A 16,295-nucleotide genomic window follows, 5' to 3' on the forward strand; every position below is an offset into this window, starting at 1 on the left:
CCTTCCCCAACTTCCTCAGAGATTTTTATGTAAAGCACTCAAAACAAGAGGATGTGACGTATCTGCACGTTCTTGAGTACCTCTGCTGAGAGCTCATTCTGCGCCACTACAGTCAACATAGTGCGAGATACAAGACAACGCACGCTGTGAAATGGAGATGTATTATGCCAATAAAAACGACAGCACCCACAACAACACCAACACAAACTACACACAAGAATAAAAGCAAAACAAAGTTTTATCTAGTGAAGCCCGTCTGACCAAACAGGAATGTGATCAACGTCAGGGGGAAAACTAGAGTCAACATCGGCAGGGCATGTGAATCGTGGAGACCTTCGATTGCTTTTGGGGATCAATACAGACTCATAACTTATAGTTGCCATAGAAACAAAACCTGTGTGCGGCGTTGTCTCACCGGGTGAAGTGTTTTTTCTCTCACAGCACAAGTGCTTCATCCCAGCTCTCTCCAGCCGTCCTGCCCTGCCTGGCTAATGTCCGCTGATGCTTGTGATGATTTGCGGTTTGGTTACGAAGCACAATGCCAGAGTCATGCAGTGTCGTTATGTTAGAGCTAGTTGGCTAACCTTTGCATGCTCCCTAACGTTATGACTACCAAAATACTATCTGAGTGTCTATGTCAGCTATCTAGCTTGACAAATAACTTCGCCAGCTAACATGACATACGGTGTTGATTTTGGCCAACAGTAAATTATGTAGCAGAAGAAAGCATATGTGTAACTACCGATTGTTTTCTATTAGCCAATATCATTGCATTTCCTGCCAAGGCTAAGGTTAGCCAGCTAGCTGTAAGCTGGCAACAAGCTACCGTTAGCTTGTCTGCCATCGAAGACGATTTGCCAGGTAGGCAACGTAGCAAAACACTGCCAAGTAGATAACATCAGCTAACTCATGCAGACTCCCGGGAGCTGATCTGGCTGGTAATTGAGTAATTTGCTGTTTGGTTACGAAGCACAATGCCAGATCCATGCAGAATAGTTATGTTAGTGCTAGGTAGCTAACCTTAGCATGCTCACTAATGTTATGACAACCAAAATACTATCTGAGTGTGTATGTCAGTGCTGTCAGTCTAGCTTGACAAATAACTTCGGCACCTAACACTAAGTTAGGTATTATGACAAACTGTTGATTTTGGACAACATGATGGCGGTCAACATGACAACGGTCAATGAACACGACTCGTCAGTGAGTAAACAGCCGGTGAGTTCCGAGACTGAGCATGCTCAGTTTCATATGTCTTCGCCAAAAACCCCGGATGCTCATTCATGCATGTGAGTGTGCGAGCACGTACAAGAAGGTTTACTGCAGTTCCCTCAACGGCCGACTGTGTTGCTAGGAATGAGGATTTTCTGAAAATGACATATAGCACCTTTAACAAACATATCTGTGTGATTAACCAACAGCAGCACTGTATAAAACACACAAACTAGTGTTTGAACTAAAAGTTAGTGTTCAGGCTGCCTTCAAAGTTTTAGTTTGCTGAATTTGAGAAGATAAGTTAAGATACATTTGTATTGATTCATACACTTATTACACTTTATTACACTGACAATATTAACTTGTAACTTAACTTGTGTTTAGAATTTAGTTGCCACTATATTATCCATTGCCGATCCAGGATGCAACCCAGGGACCTTCTTGCCATTTGACTGTGAGGCAAAGGTACTAACCACTGCACTGTGCTGCCACTTCATATAACTGAAATAAACTGAATTATTTATTATTTGTATTTGGCTCAATATTTGTTTATTTGTTATGTTTAAACTTAACAGTTGAGATGAGTTATCACAACATTTACACTGACTTTCATTAAACTGACAGTGACTCACAAGTTAACATGAGTAATAGTTTTTTACAGTGTGGCTGTATCCTCACTGGAGAAGCTACAATAACTCATTAGCTGTGTTGCACCATGGAGTTAAATTTAACCATTCCTGTCAGGGTGTAAAATCCACAACACTGCGAATGTTTGACGACGACCCTGAGATTTTTTAATAACCTGTCTGCTTCCATTGTCTGAGTGTTTGAATAAAAACACTTTGAAGCTCTCATTCAAACATTTTCACTTTTGTAATCTATTATTGAATAAAATTGTGTAAAGCTTACTTTTAATCGTGCCAAATCTCCCCTTTGTTTGACTTTTCCTGTCCTACACAAAGTAACAACACATGTGGGATGTAATACAATAAGCAACATAACTTTGGAAGACACTCACCTGAGTGTGACCCTATCCTTAAGAGGGGAGATATAGTTATATTTTATATAACATGGCATCTGGATGCACTTTAGTGTATTCAGGCTCAGTGGATGGATTTGAGTTACTCTGATTATTGGATATTTAATGGATATTAGTAATAGTCGAGAGATATGTGCAACAACATTCAAGATTCCTCCTGCCATCAAACTACTGTTTATCATGATTCAATGTTGACAAAAAGGTAGAGGACCCAGGTGCAAAACAAAAGGCTTACTGTGCTCACCTGCGCGTAAAATCAAAGTTCTTATTTAAAAAGAAAACACAAGGAGCCACAAGGTAACAACACAAGGGTCCAGGTAATAAAATCCAAAGTAATCCACAGGCAAACACAAGTATCACAACGGAGGACATGCGTCAAACGATGACCTGACACTGAGACAGGGGAGCACAAAGACTAAAACTTGTGAGCTTTCGCTCATTAGGCACAGGTTGAGACAATCAAGAGGCAGGTGACAACAATAAGGGCAGGGCACATAATCAAACAAGCAGGAAACACACAAAGGCAGGAAGAGGATCATCACAAGAGACAAGGTGTCAAAGTAAAACAGGAAATGATCTCTAAACAATGAAACACAAATAAAATACTTAAATAAACAAGACTAAATCATAACAAGAACACAGAAAAATGAAACAAAAAACTAAACATGATAACTCATGACACTGCTGCCCGGAACATAATGAATGTTAAGTGCATTTACCACAACATTACGGTGAGTACTGTCTGAAAGATGAAATGAGTTGGACTGAGAGTCTGTAGCTTGATCCATACCGGCCTGAGGAGGCCATGATGATGCGATGATTAGTGATGCATGTGACATAGATGGACCCTGGACAACTACTGTGATATAAGCTTCATGCTTGGTGACCATGTGACCAACCGGCTGAGAGTGAAACGGCTGTGATCATGTCGACATCATCATGATAGCTCTCTGATGCAGTAACAGGAGATATACTGTATGTGATAATAAATAAACAGAAAGAGGAGATGAACAGCTTTAAGGCCAAAGCAGCATTTTTAATAGCTACATAGCGCTGGCTGTAATGACCATGTAAGAATAATGTACTATATATTTCTTTCGACAAGTGGCTATAATTAAGTGTCAAAGAGATGTCACATGTCAGTCGTTTCAAGACAATAATCACCTGGATGCCTGCTGACTCATGCAGGCCAAGACATAAATGCAGAGTATAATAATGCAGTAAAATACAGTCAAACCAGCTTTGTATCACCTGCAGTTAGAGCTATACGTTCAGTATACTGCTGCTTCTGAGTGACAGTAAACTGAATATAGAGAGATGCACTCATAATAAGTGGCCTCACTACAGTAAATTGTACAGTAGGACTTCTCAATAGCATAAATTGGCCATGTTACAGTTTTCAGTTTATGTGTAACAGGGTCCAACAGGCTGACAGCAGCAGGGACAGAACATTAACTGGACCACTTCTTAACATGTCATGCCCTCTCCGTCAATGCCAAAACCCAGAAGTGAAAGGTGTGTGCAACCAATATAATCAGTTCCGGTGAACATGCCCAACACCAATAATAAATCGCTAGTAAATAATCAATAATAATGATCAAAACTATCAAACAGAAAATCAAACAAAACTTACATATGTGGCTCCTACAGTTGTATTCTTTATAGCTTTGCCTTGTATTGCCATGACTTTAACTTGGTGAATCTTTAGGGTGCCCTGTCGTGGACATAGTAAGGTATATTCAGTGTGTAGGAAGCAAACCCCTTGATGGCAGTGTACTGAAGTTGGTTAAATTAAACACAATGTTGTGATTTTAAGCCTAAAAGAATTTAAATAGCACATTTCCCACAGGCGTAAGACAACAGTAGATAATTTGACAGGTGGAGGAAGGTAGATTCTGTGTTGTGAGGCGATCTGAAGCCTGATTACAATATCTTCATGATGTTGCTGAATAAAACAGTTGCCTTATGTAGTCTCTCCTGCACTTAGGAAAGGATGAATATGGAGATGGGACTGAAATTGTCTCGCTCTGATTAGTTAAGGTTTGGTTTTAAAAGAAGATAATGGACACAAAACAAAGGGGTGGTTCCACTCCAAAGACTGCTACTAATGGGAATATTGAACAAGAGTCCAGTACTTCATAATAAAAGTATGTAGGAATAATATCCAGGGGGCTGTGGATGGACTTGTGCAAGACTGTCACAAATGTGGGACAGGGACACAAGCTGAAAGTCATGAAGGACATTAGAGGATGTATACACCAGAGAGGGATCACTGGCAGCCGGGGAAACTTTAGGGCCCTATTTAGATGGCGGAAGGTGCACACTCTAAAGCACATGCGTCTAAGTGATTCAGGGTGTGTCAGACGCACTTTTGCTAGTTAGACGGCGCACAATCTGGGCTCAGACGGAGGTGCAAGGCTTGAATTGGCTTAAATCCCTGGATTATTCATAGGCGTGTTTTCAGTATAACATTAATCAAACCAATCAGAGTTTCAGCTGTCATTCCCTTTAAGAGCCCGGTGCAGTCATCAGTTCTTATATAAACTGGACCCCGACCGGCTTATTTAGCTTATTTCTTTCCACTGTGTCCTTGAACACGCAAAAAAAACAAAGGTTACTGTACGATACATGTTGAAGATTGATGTTAACGCCACTGAAGCGATCCCACTGCCCAGCAGAAACGAACATGAAAAGAGGCACACTGTGAACATTTACGCATGAGGCACAGCATTAAGCATTATGGTGCCACAGGTAGTTATGTTTGTGTATGGTAATAAATGTACCTCCTAGTTGCGTGTGTGTGAGAGTGTGTCTTGGTTTCTGGTGTATTATAGAGAGCGTGCATCATAATGAGCGCACATTATGGACAGCTTTGTGTCAGTCTCTGCAGTTTTTGGCCTGTGTGTGGCTCAAGCAGGAATCTCCCTGAGGTAAAGCAGGTGTGTGTGGAAGCAGCGGTGAGCTTGTCCATGTCTTCCTGCACTTCTCAGCAGATCGGTAACAAACCGAAAGCAGTATCATGATTTAAGGAGACGAGAGAAACCAAAGCTTGCAGTCTGTCCCTCAAACAATGTTATTTCACTGTATCTGCAAACACACTTTTTCCTTATGAGTAGAAGCGCTGCTGTGTGTCCCCATGTGAGTGACAAACAGAGACTTGTGTTGTGAACTCTCCGATGTATGTCCATTATGCGCCCTCTTAATAGCAAAGACAGACTGCGCCATAGACTTTAGACTGTAGACCAGGTTTTCGTTGGTCTAAGGCGCAGTCGCTTTCTGCGTCCTCAAGATAGCAATGTGCCATCTGTCTGCCTGACCAAACCTCATTTCAAAACCAACACGCCCATATGTGCAATCAGTGGCGCAAGATCACTTGCTATTTACACAACGTGGGTGCTGGGCGTGAAAATGACGACTGCGCTGAGTGGAAGATAGCAATGACACTCGCGCTGGGCAATTTGCGCCGGGTGGATGATAGAGCCCTAGATTTCTAATGGTCATTTTGAGTTGAGAAAAGTTTGCAAACGTGATTTTCTGCTTAATGAACTGCACAGAGATAAAACGTTTTCTCATTTTGCTGCGTAATCGGGGATCCGAGGGGGCCCTTGATCCAAACTTGGGATTTCTGTTCCACTCCACTCATCACATATTAGAGGAACATATGACAAATGACTGTTTTGTTTAATTGCCTGGATGCTCTCTCTGTTTCACACAGAAATCAAACAGTTTAGTCACAGTTGGTTGCTGTTTGAATAAAGTGAAAACTGAAAAATAAAAATCAAAGGCGCATTGAAAATGAAAGAGAGACCTTTTACATCCGTCCTGCTGTCACCCCCTGACAACAGGCCTGTCTGCGTGCTATGCTTTGCCCACAAACTCCCTATTGTTTGTTAATGAGTTGCTCACACATCAATTATAAAACAACGCATGCTGAGCCTAGCTACAGCTGCTGCTGAAGGTCAGTTAGAATCCAGCATCACTTCTAAGAGGAGGAGGAAAGAAAGACGATAGAAACACTGACAAGGATTTAAAATAATAGGACATGGTGAGACACACAGTGCAGACCAGTCCAGGGTGTACCCCGCCTTTCACACAACGACAGCTGGGAAAGGCTCCAGCCCCCCCTGTGACCCTGAACAGGATAAGTGGTATAGATAATGGATGGATGGATGGATGGTTTAGAATCAATACTGGAGTGCAGATTCACGTCCTGGACATACTAGTGTGGCTAAAAGGCTATCAAGCTAGCTAACTATGCAAGTTCTTATTCTAAGTGAAAATGATTGTGGATAACAAGAGTAACACTGGGTAAAAATAGCTTCAGTCACAATAAGGAAAGGCTAATATTGTATGCTAGAAGTATTGTGAGGCTGTAGTGATTTATATACCAGAAAAATGAAGAGTGTATAATATCAGCCCCTGGCCACTGCGAGAACAGTTTATATCAGTTGGAAGAGCCTCATGGTCACTGTGTGAGTGTGAGCAGTCCTTTTCACACAGGCAGACATTATTAAGTCATTGTGGTGTGAAACAAGGACACTGACAGCACACAGGCTAAAAAGAAAGAGCAGAATAGCACAATTGAGGCATTCAGTAAAAAACAAAACAATGAACAAAGATGGTGAGAACATACTTTATGTATTAAGCCAGAAAATCTGAAGGTGCTAGGATCGACTTCTGAGCCTGAGTGAACCACACAACACACCAGAAACGACAGACAAATTATCTGCTTGTGGAAGCAGCAACTAAATGTCCCACCGCACTTTGGGATGCGTTGGTTGTGTGTGTAGAGACACTGTCCTTGGTGTCCATCCATCCATCCATCCATTATCTTCCGCTTATACGGGCTGGGTTGCGGTGGCAGCAGGCTCAGCCAGGTGACCCTGGCATCCCTCTCCCAAGCAACGTTTTCCAGTTCCTCCTGGGGGATTCTGAGGCGTTCCCAGGTCAGATGGGATATATATATGTCCTTGGTGTCTGGGATTTCAATCTTCTGTATGCAATTGTATTTCTATAGTTCCTCTCCACTGGGTTATAGCTCATCGTCAAACTCCAGGTGGATCCAAGTCCACCTGGAGTTAGTAAGGTTACCTTAAATTTGAAACTCTAATCATTAACAGAATGTGTTCCAACCAAATAACTGTGTTTATCGTTCTGGCTTTAGTTAACAGAGTGTGGTAAGGAAGCACAGGGGAAACTTAGTTTTACAGTATGTCTTAGACATACTGACAGGTCAACAATGCAGAGGTACATAAGAAAGATGAAGTAAAAACAGTAGGGCACAGTGCTGCCATCAAAGGCTAGCTGCAGTAGGCTAAGTACTCCTTAACTTAGCTGGGCTCAGGCACTAAAACTACCTTGTCAGGTTTAGAAAAAGATCAGTGTTGGGCTAAACTATTAAGTGAACGTTAGCGGTTTAACAGAAAACACAGACAGCAGTCTCCTCGGTGAAAGTTCTGTGTTTGACCCATTGGCTTTCTTAGCCCCCATGCTAACATTTAGCATGTTGAGATTTATTATTTTATAATTCAACTTATGGTTTGGGATGGCAATCGCTTTCAAGTTGTGTTGGTTTACTTTTTCTGGGACTGGGAGTCTTTAGAAATCAGTTAAATTGTATGAACAGGGGCGGACAGTAATGAAGTAAATTTACTAGTATGAGTATTATTTTTTGGGTAAACTTATTACTTTTGACTCCACTACATTTCTATGAATGTTCTCGTTACTCGCTACTTTTGATCTGAATGAATTTTCTTTTCTTTTCTAAAATCTGAAAGTCAATAAACTGCGTTTGTGTAGTTCTGCGTGTGGTTTGTCTAAGTGGTCTTGCTGTACCTGTACCAGAAAACGCAGAGCATCACTCAGATCAGGGTGTTCATTTAGTGGTGGTAAAGATGGCTACAGCAGAGAAGGATGACGATTCTCCACCTGACCACCCACGGCCGTATCTTCAGCCCATGTTTGATGAAATTAAGAATGATTGGTCTCCTTTTAAATGTTTGTTCAGTTTACCGCACACAAACCTCATCACATCCGCCGTCTTATTATTGTTCCTTTTATTTTGGAGATGCAAATCTGGAAATCTGCAGCATGTTAGTTTAGAAATGTTAATAATGTTTTCTAAATAAACATAACGTAGCAGAATGTACACCCATGTATCCTTGACTGCACTCGTGCAATGTGAAAAAAGAATATTTTGAGTTTTTTGAATAATACTAACCGTAATTTGACCAGGAGTATCTTTACAGTGACTCAAGTAATAAAGCTGTGTACTTTGTCCACTGCTGTGTATGACAGAGACGTTGATCACAAGACATTTTGGAGAAATGGACACAATTGAAAAATTACTGTGTGAGCAACATCTGCATTCTGTCTTTTGTTATTTAAGTTGACTTGATTTTGATTTCATGATGAAGTATATGATTCCTTTGACATATATTTGCTGAAGTTTGGTACCATTTGGTCAGACCATTCTCTGTCTGCCCTTGATAATGTACCTCCTGGTGATGTATTGGATGAGTATAGATTTTGCTGCTCTCTATTGCACGTCTTATAAAAATTTGTCTTTATTATAATCAAAGTTTATTTTATTTTCCTACATGTTGCATTAACTGAGCAGAAAGCATAAAATATTTCCCTATATGTCAACAATTGTTAGCAATACACAGTTCAATCCCTCTGTAGATATCGTTTTAAATTAAGCTGCTTGCTAAAGTTAAAGAGTTATAAAGTTATTTTTTTGGCAGTTTGCCTTTATTGATGGGACAGTGATGAGTGACAGGAGATGTGGGGAAGAGAGAGAGAGGGGGGGGGGGGGGATGACATGCACCACGGCGCTGAGATCAGAGTCGAACCAGCAGCCGATCGGAAGGACTTTGCCTCTGCATACGGGTCGCCTGCTCTGCCGACTGAGCTAAACCAGCGCCCCTAAAATCATAAAGTTTTAATGCTAATCTCCAGGGGCCTCATTTTTTTCTTATTCACACAGCTCTCTGTCTCCTTACGAAAGCCAAGTCAGAGGAGTCAAACTTTTTAGAGATATGCTTTACTGTGGCTTTACTGTTCCACTGTGATCACTTTATAAGCACAATTATATGGAAAACCATGCCCGGGGGAATTGTAATGGCTACTCCTGCATATTAAATGCATCTGTTTTTTAGCCCACTGCACTGCTCTCACTTTTTACTCACTTGAATCAGCAATAAAGGAAAACAGCAAAAACATAATGCAGCATTTGCAGTGTGCTTCTTTGTGTCTCAATGAGCTATGACCTTTCAAGCTACTGTCCCCATTGTTAAAATGTGCTTCCACACACACAGCTGCCTGCGGAGACTAACAAGATTAATGGAAATACACAGTCGTAATAGCTACAACGAAGGGGGCTCTTTGACGCTGTCATCTTCGGACAGGGCTGTAGGTATGTGTGTGTGTGTGTGTGTGTGTATGTGTGTGTGTGTGTGTGTGTGTGTATGTGTGTGTGCGTGCCTCATGGTGTGTATTTGTCACTGTTTCTGTTATGCAGCGTACCAGCATCCTCATACTTCCCCAGTGGTTTTTGGAAGTACTCCAGTTTCCGTTGGTCTCATCTATCCACATTTGAGTTTGTGTGAATGGCTGTGTGAGAGAGTGTGTTTGTAACCCATCCATTCCCCCTAGAATGTGATTAATGGTAAGTGATGCCAGAGGCATTATCCTGATCATGACAGAGCAACACAACACCTCCATCCTCCAAATGAGCTCTCCAACTACTGTGTGTGTGTGTGTGTGTGTGTGTGTGTGTGTGTGTGTGTGTGTGTGTGTGTGTGTGTGTGTGTGTGTGTGTGTGTGAGTGAGTGAGTGAGTGAGTGAGTGAGTGAGTGAGTGAGTGAGTGAGTGAGTGAGAGAGAGAGAGAGAGAGAGAGAGAGAGAGATGTATATGTGAGTATGAGATTGAGTGAGAGAGATTTGTTGTATCTGATGAGATGAACAATTTAATTATGGCCACAAAATCAACAACCCCCGACTGCCCCCCTAAGGTGTGAGGATAGCCCCAGATGTATTTGGCTAAGCCCCAGATGTTTTCAAGTCCTAATAATGCCCCTGACGTTCACCGGTGTCCTCAGAGGCTTTATCATCTCGGACTATAGCCGATGGGATCCGAGATTTCCAAACAATTAACACACCCCTCCCACCCTCTCAGTGTATTTTCACTTTGTCACTTCCTGTTTTATTTTGAAACTTGCCTGTGTCTGTCTTCAAGACTTCCTGTTCCCCATGATTCCCAAACCCGTCAGCCTTGTCCTTATTGGCCATACCTGTGTCTCGTCTTACCCCCTTTGTATGCCCTACGTGTCTTCCCTCTTGTTGCCAGTTTGTTGTCTGTTCCTTCCTGTCACCTCGTCCCGGCCTTTTATCCTTGTGCTCATGCCTGTTTTTCTGTTAAAAGGACCATTGCCTGTTTTCTGCCTCTGCCTTCTCCTGTGGATTTGTTTGTGAAACTGACTGTGTTCTGAACCTTAGACTAAACTCTGTTTGCTTTTTAGTTACGTTCCCACTCACCGTTCGTCCTCCACTCTGCTAATCCAGAACAGATCGACTGCAGGAGCCGTATTTGTCAATAGAGCTGTCAATCAATTCATAATATGTATGTTTTGGTGAGACCTGTTATGAAGGTAAATTTTGATCTGTATTTTGTTTAAACATTGTTTAGTCTTATTGAACAACACCTCGTTCGCAGGTGCAAAGAACTGACACATCCACATTCATGCCTGCTGCTATCGCACCTAGAGAGACTCAAAATCAGCTTTATCAACCTTATGCTCAACCACCATATCTTGCTAGTAATCCACCCAACCAAGCTTCAACCTCCAGGGTTTCAGACCCTAGTATCCCTGACTTCAGAGAGGGTGATGATCCAGAGAGTTTCTTTGTGCGGTTTGAGATGGTAGCAAGAACCTGGGGATTGTGACTTGTTGACTGGAAGGGCCCTTGAAGCGCTGGCATGGATGAAGAGCAGGCAGAGTCCTATGAAGACATTAAAGCAGCAGGGCAAACCAAATACAATGTCATAGAAGAAACGACATACATTACAAGACATAGTTATTACTGAGGGAAAATGTATTTTGATTTCAGTTCAACTATTAAGTTAAGTATTTAATCATTGTGATTACAATATTACAATAACTTTATTATTTGTACAGTTTTGAGACCAGATGACTGTATTATAGTTGAAGATATTCCAGCCCTTCATTTTAATGTTACAGGTTGAACTCTGTTGTCTCCTTTTAACATCCTGCTCTTTTCACCTGTTTCTATAGTAACTATTATTTGTGATTTAGACACATTAAAGAACCCTACATTCTGGTTCATCCAATTGTTATCAGTCATTACTGCTCACATTCACATAGTTTTTTCAACTTTTCCCAATTTATCCTTTTCTTTTATGTAGGTATCAGAAAACACGATCTCACCATTTTTTTGGTTTAATCAACACTCAAAATTAACATTTTATTGGTTCTTTTGTTGTTCTTTTAAACAACAAAGTGTCTTATATCTCACAGAAAATCATGTAAAGTTTAATGAATGATGTTACATGAAGAATGAGCATGTGTAGATAATACCACCAAGACTTTTTGATTTCTGAGTAGGACTCTTAAAACTTGGGGAAAAACCTGAAAACTAGCTGAAACCAAACAGTAAACATGTTTGTTTTAATTCTGCATGACATTTTATTATTCTTCACCAAATATTAATTCAATATATTTCTTTTATGACAATAAACATATTAATTCAACAAGTTTTTATGTTTGACAACGGGTTTATTTAAGAATTTCACAGTATTAATACTAACGACCTCTTTAAACCAACGATGCTGAAAGCAAATGTTTGTATTTGTAGGTATTTATTTTTTTCAGATGTTATTGGAATATAGGTGACAATTTAAACTATCCAAATTTGAATTTTGTAAATTTTTTTTGGCTGTTAAAAATGTGTGGGGAAACCGGAGCAACCCGTGGAAAACCCACAAGGGGGGGGGGGGTTAGGGGAGGATTGATGGTAGTGGGACTAGATGGGAGTTATGGAGGGGTCAGAGGGATCGGGGTGGGGGTCAGCAGTTGTGGATGAGTTTCTCTTCCACCTCTGTGGTTTCCTCAACCCCAGAAAATGTCTAAACCTCTTCCAGCATGACTTCTTTTTTGTCACTGGGACTTCAACCTGCTCCTGAAGTTCCGGAGTTAGACATTTAGGGAGGGACAACTCTTGATTTAAGGTGTTATCCTGACAGTCCAGAACATTCTCCTCCTGCTGGCATGGCTCTGTGTCATGCTTTTCTTCACTGATGGTGATATCTGTTGTGGGAGGCAGATGTTTCTCTCTCTCAACCTCGAGCTCATCGGAAAGCTCGAGGTTGAGTGAGGTCTGGATGCTGAGCTGAGTTTTCAGCTCCTCTAGCTCTCTTACATAAAACCTCTCCTTCTCCAGAGTGGTTTGATGTAAGGTCCTGATCTCCACCATCTCCTTACAGAGGGCTTCATGTTCGGCAGTCAAAGTCCTGATGACCTGCTGGTTCTCCAACACTGTGTCAGCATGAGACTTGACTTCCTTCTCAAGTTTATTGTGAAGGACGTCAATCTGCTGTCTCACAGCGAGGATCTCAGCGTCATTCTTTTGGTTGACTGCATTCCACGACACTCTGGTTCTCTCTTGTTCTTCCTGGAGAAGCTTGTAATTGTCTTGCACCTGCTGGAGCTGAACTGTAAGCCTCTCCTGGAGGATTTTCTGTGCCTCATTTAATTCCTCACATTCCTTTTTACTCTGTTTCTCAGAGTCAAGCTGGAGCTGGAGGTCTTCCTTTTCAGCCCTCAGGTTGGAAATCACTTCCTGGTTCTGCATCACTGTGTCTGCATGAGAGTTGACTTCCTTCTCCAGCTTACGCTTAAGGACGTCAACCTGCTTTCTGACAGCGTGGACCTCAGGATCATTCTTCAGGGCAGCGATATGAGCTTCAGACTTCTCCCGTTCTTCTTGGAGAAGCAAGTTCTTAGTTCTCTCCTGCTCCAACTCCTTATTAGACCTGTTCTTTCTCGCTAAATAGGCCTCATGCAGCAGTTCATAATCTTGTTCAAGAACTTTCCTTGTCTTCTTCTTGATTGATTCTCTCAACTCATTGACCACCTTTGTGGTTTGAGTTTCTGCCTTATTGTTATTTTGCTGCTGTGTGGTTTGAGTTTCTGTCTTAGTGTTATTCTGCTGCTTTGGTTTGGCAGGCACGTTTTTGAAATATTATAAGGTATCATTGAGGGGTTTTTATTCTGTGAGATTTAGCTACCTAGCTTGAAGCTCTTTACTAGAGGCTAGTTTACAGTTCATTTAATGTTAGCTGATAACCACAATCTGCAGTCATTATTAAAGTTGTCACTTTAAAGTGTGTTTATCTCCTGGCTTTATTATTCAGCGGACTTTATTGTCTCACTGAACATTAACATCAGCTAACTAGCGTGCTAGGCTAACTAGCGTGCATCCGGGGCTTTAGCCCCGAATGTTTTGATCCTAGCCCCGAAGGTCACTTTTAATGTACTGTACTGGAACGGAGCTTTAGCTGTAGTTACAATTGTTATTGGGGGCACAATAGAGCTCCGCACAAGCATGACGGCGTTGTCATGTCAATGGTTGTTAAGAGGATCATCAGGCTTCATGTCCTACAATCTGGCACAAGGCCACAGATCTTTGGCCTATGCAATTAGTTGTCATTTACTGATAATCACCTGCTATTTGATTTCTGTCACCTGTGTTTGCCACCTAGATGTCTGCAATTGAATACTATGTATACAGTAGTAATACAGCCTTGAGATTATGTGATGAGAGACTTGCATTTGCAATAAATATTGTCAAGCTTTAACAGTAAATAAGTGTCATAGTTTAATCAAATGCAGAACATCATATCATTTAAAGGCAAGCAATGTCAAAAATGTACATTATTTTAATGAGGCAGAGGATGTTGTCTTGATGTTTTAGTTTATTTAAAGGTGTCCAGAGTGTAGCAGCCTGTGTGAGTGTGTGTGTGTGTGTGTGTGTGTGCGTGTGTGTGTGTGTGTTAAAGCTGCAGAAAGAAAAGAAACGAGGAACAAAGGATGGATATGATGAAAAAGGAACATTGGGATGGATTGACACTACAGGAAGAGAGATGGAAGGACAGAGAGAAGTGTTTGTTGTACACGATGTTGTAAGAACCATCTCAGAACAAGTGAGACAGAAAGACAAACCTACAAGCAGTGTTGGGAAGAGCACCAAATAAACTGCACCCAAATACAAATACAGTCACTGTATATACAGCAGAATGACGAGGATATATGATGAATGTGAGTATGCACTGATCTGTGGATGTGTGTGGGCAGGTTCTCCCACAGTCCCACAGTTTCAGACTCAAATCCGGTCAGAAAATACCGGAAGTTGAATTAATTTCTCTCAGTTAGATCTAACCATCTCATCATTTTTCTTGAATCATTAATTATGTTTTTTACTACAGTTACTCATGATAATTATTGAGTAACTCAAAGCTTATGTTGGCATTTTTTTCACCTGTTGTATTAAAGTATTAATCTTGAAGATTTTCATGTAAATAAATGTCTGTTAAGTCTATCAATCACCGAATGAGGTAACACAATGGTGACTGAGCCTATGGCCCACTGATGAAAGCCTTTGCATTTGCAGGATTACAGACTGGGTGTCTGTGGCGACATTCGTGGAAAAAATCACAAGCGGCCAGAGAGGGTAGGCGGAGCTAAGCGGCTGCTTTTCCGGTCTCTGCAAGTGTTGCGAGTAAACAGTAATCTACTATGGCTGAACAAACAAAGAAAAGATGGATGACTACAGATACAACTTCAAAAATAAGTGAAAATCCAAAGAAAAAGAAACAAACTCGACGCTCAGATGAAGCAAACAGTCTAAAAAGGAAAGAGACCGTCAGCCAGGAAAATCAAGAGTTACAACTGAGCCAACCGTGGACGTCACACATGCAACACTGTCTGCATATCTGGGGAGTGTGCTCCTGCAATTACCATTTATCGCCGTAGGTGGCACCACTGAGATCTTTGAGATTACAACTTTAAGTCATAAACAGGGAAGAGAAAACTAATTAGATTACACTAAGATGTATCACCAGCAAAAAAAAAAATCCCTCTCAGGCTTCCATAGTCTGGAAATGTACTTAAAGAGGAGAGAGAGAAAGAGGCATCTTTGAGTAACATGGAACAAGCCACAGATGGACAGATGAAGACAAAGAAGGAAACAACTATAATAAACGATGTAAACAGAGGGGAAGACAGAGGCTGAGCGTCTTGCTGTGACGAGAAGCTATTTTTTGCAGGTATCAGACAGTAATTAGGGAGCAGCATCAGGTAATTAGAAAGCCTCTGGCTGATGAATGATGCACTGCTGTCACCTGGATGGGATTTACACTGACAGCCAGGAGATGAGTGTGTGGGCCCCGTCTCTTAAACCTTCTGGAGGTGAGGAGAATATGAGAAATGACACCATTTTATGCCGTAAGGACTTTTATATGAGGGCCCAACATTTTGGCAAATGGATGGAGAGAGGACATTTTCATACGTGTGATAGTTTCACCAACATTTAGACGAGAATCAGATCAAGTATTAAAGTTAAAGACCATGATGTGGATGTGACCATGGAGGGTTCTAACCTCACTGATGGATAATTCCACATTATTACAATATAATTTCTATTTCTATATGAGGTAAATAATATTGTGCTTACAAAGTTACTTGCCTTGAATTAGAAACACAGAAAAAAAAACATTATGATGGAGTTAAACAGAGCAAAAATGATGTCAAGTCAGACGATCACACAGGCTGTAAAACAACCAGTTTACCCAAACATTCTGCTGACATGATAAGTATTAACTGCTGTGTTTAAAGGAGGACACAACACCTTGATTTCTCTAATAATTACCAACACACACAAAAACTGTGTCAGAACCAGTAATAAACTGGTGACGATTAAGTCTCTGGCCCATCAAGACTGCCAAGACTTCCTCATTCTTGAA

This window comes from Semicossyphus pulcher, unplaced genomic scaffold (genome assembly GCF_022749685.1).
Source record: "Semicossyphus pulcher isolate SPU_LCO1_2020_fin unplaced genomic scaffold, fSemPul1.0.p SCAF_2, whole genome shotgun sequence".
Taxonomy (NCBI): Eukaryota; Metazoa; Chordata; class Actinopteri; order Labriformes; family Labridae; genus Semicossyphus; species Semicossyphus pulcher.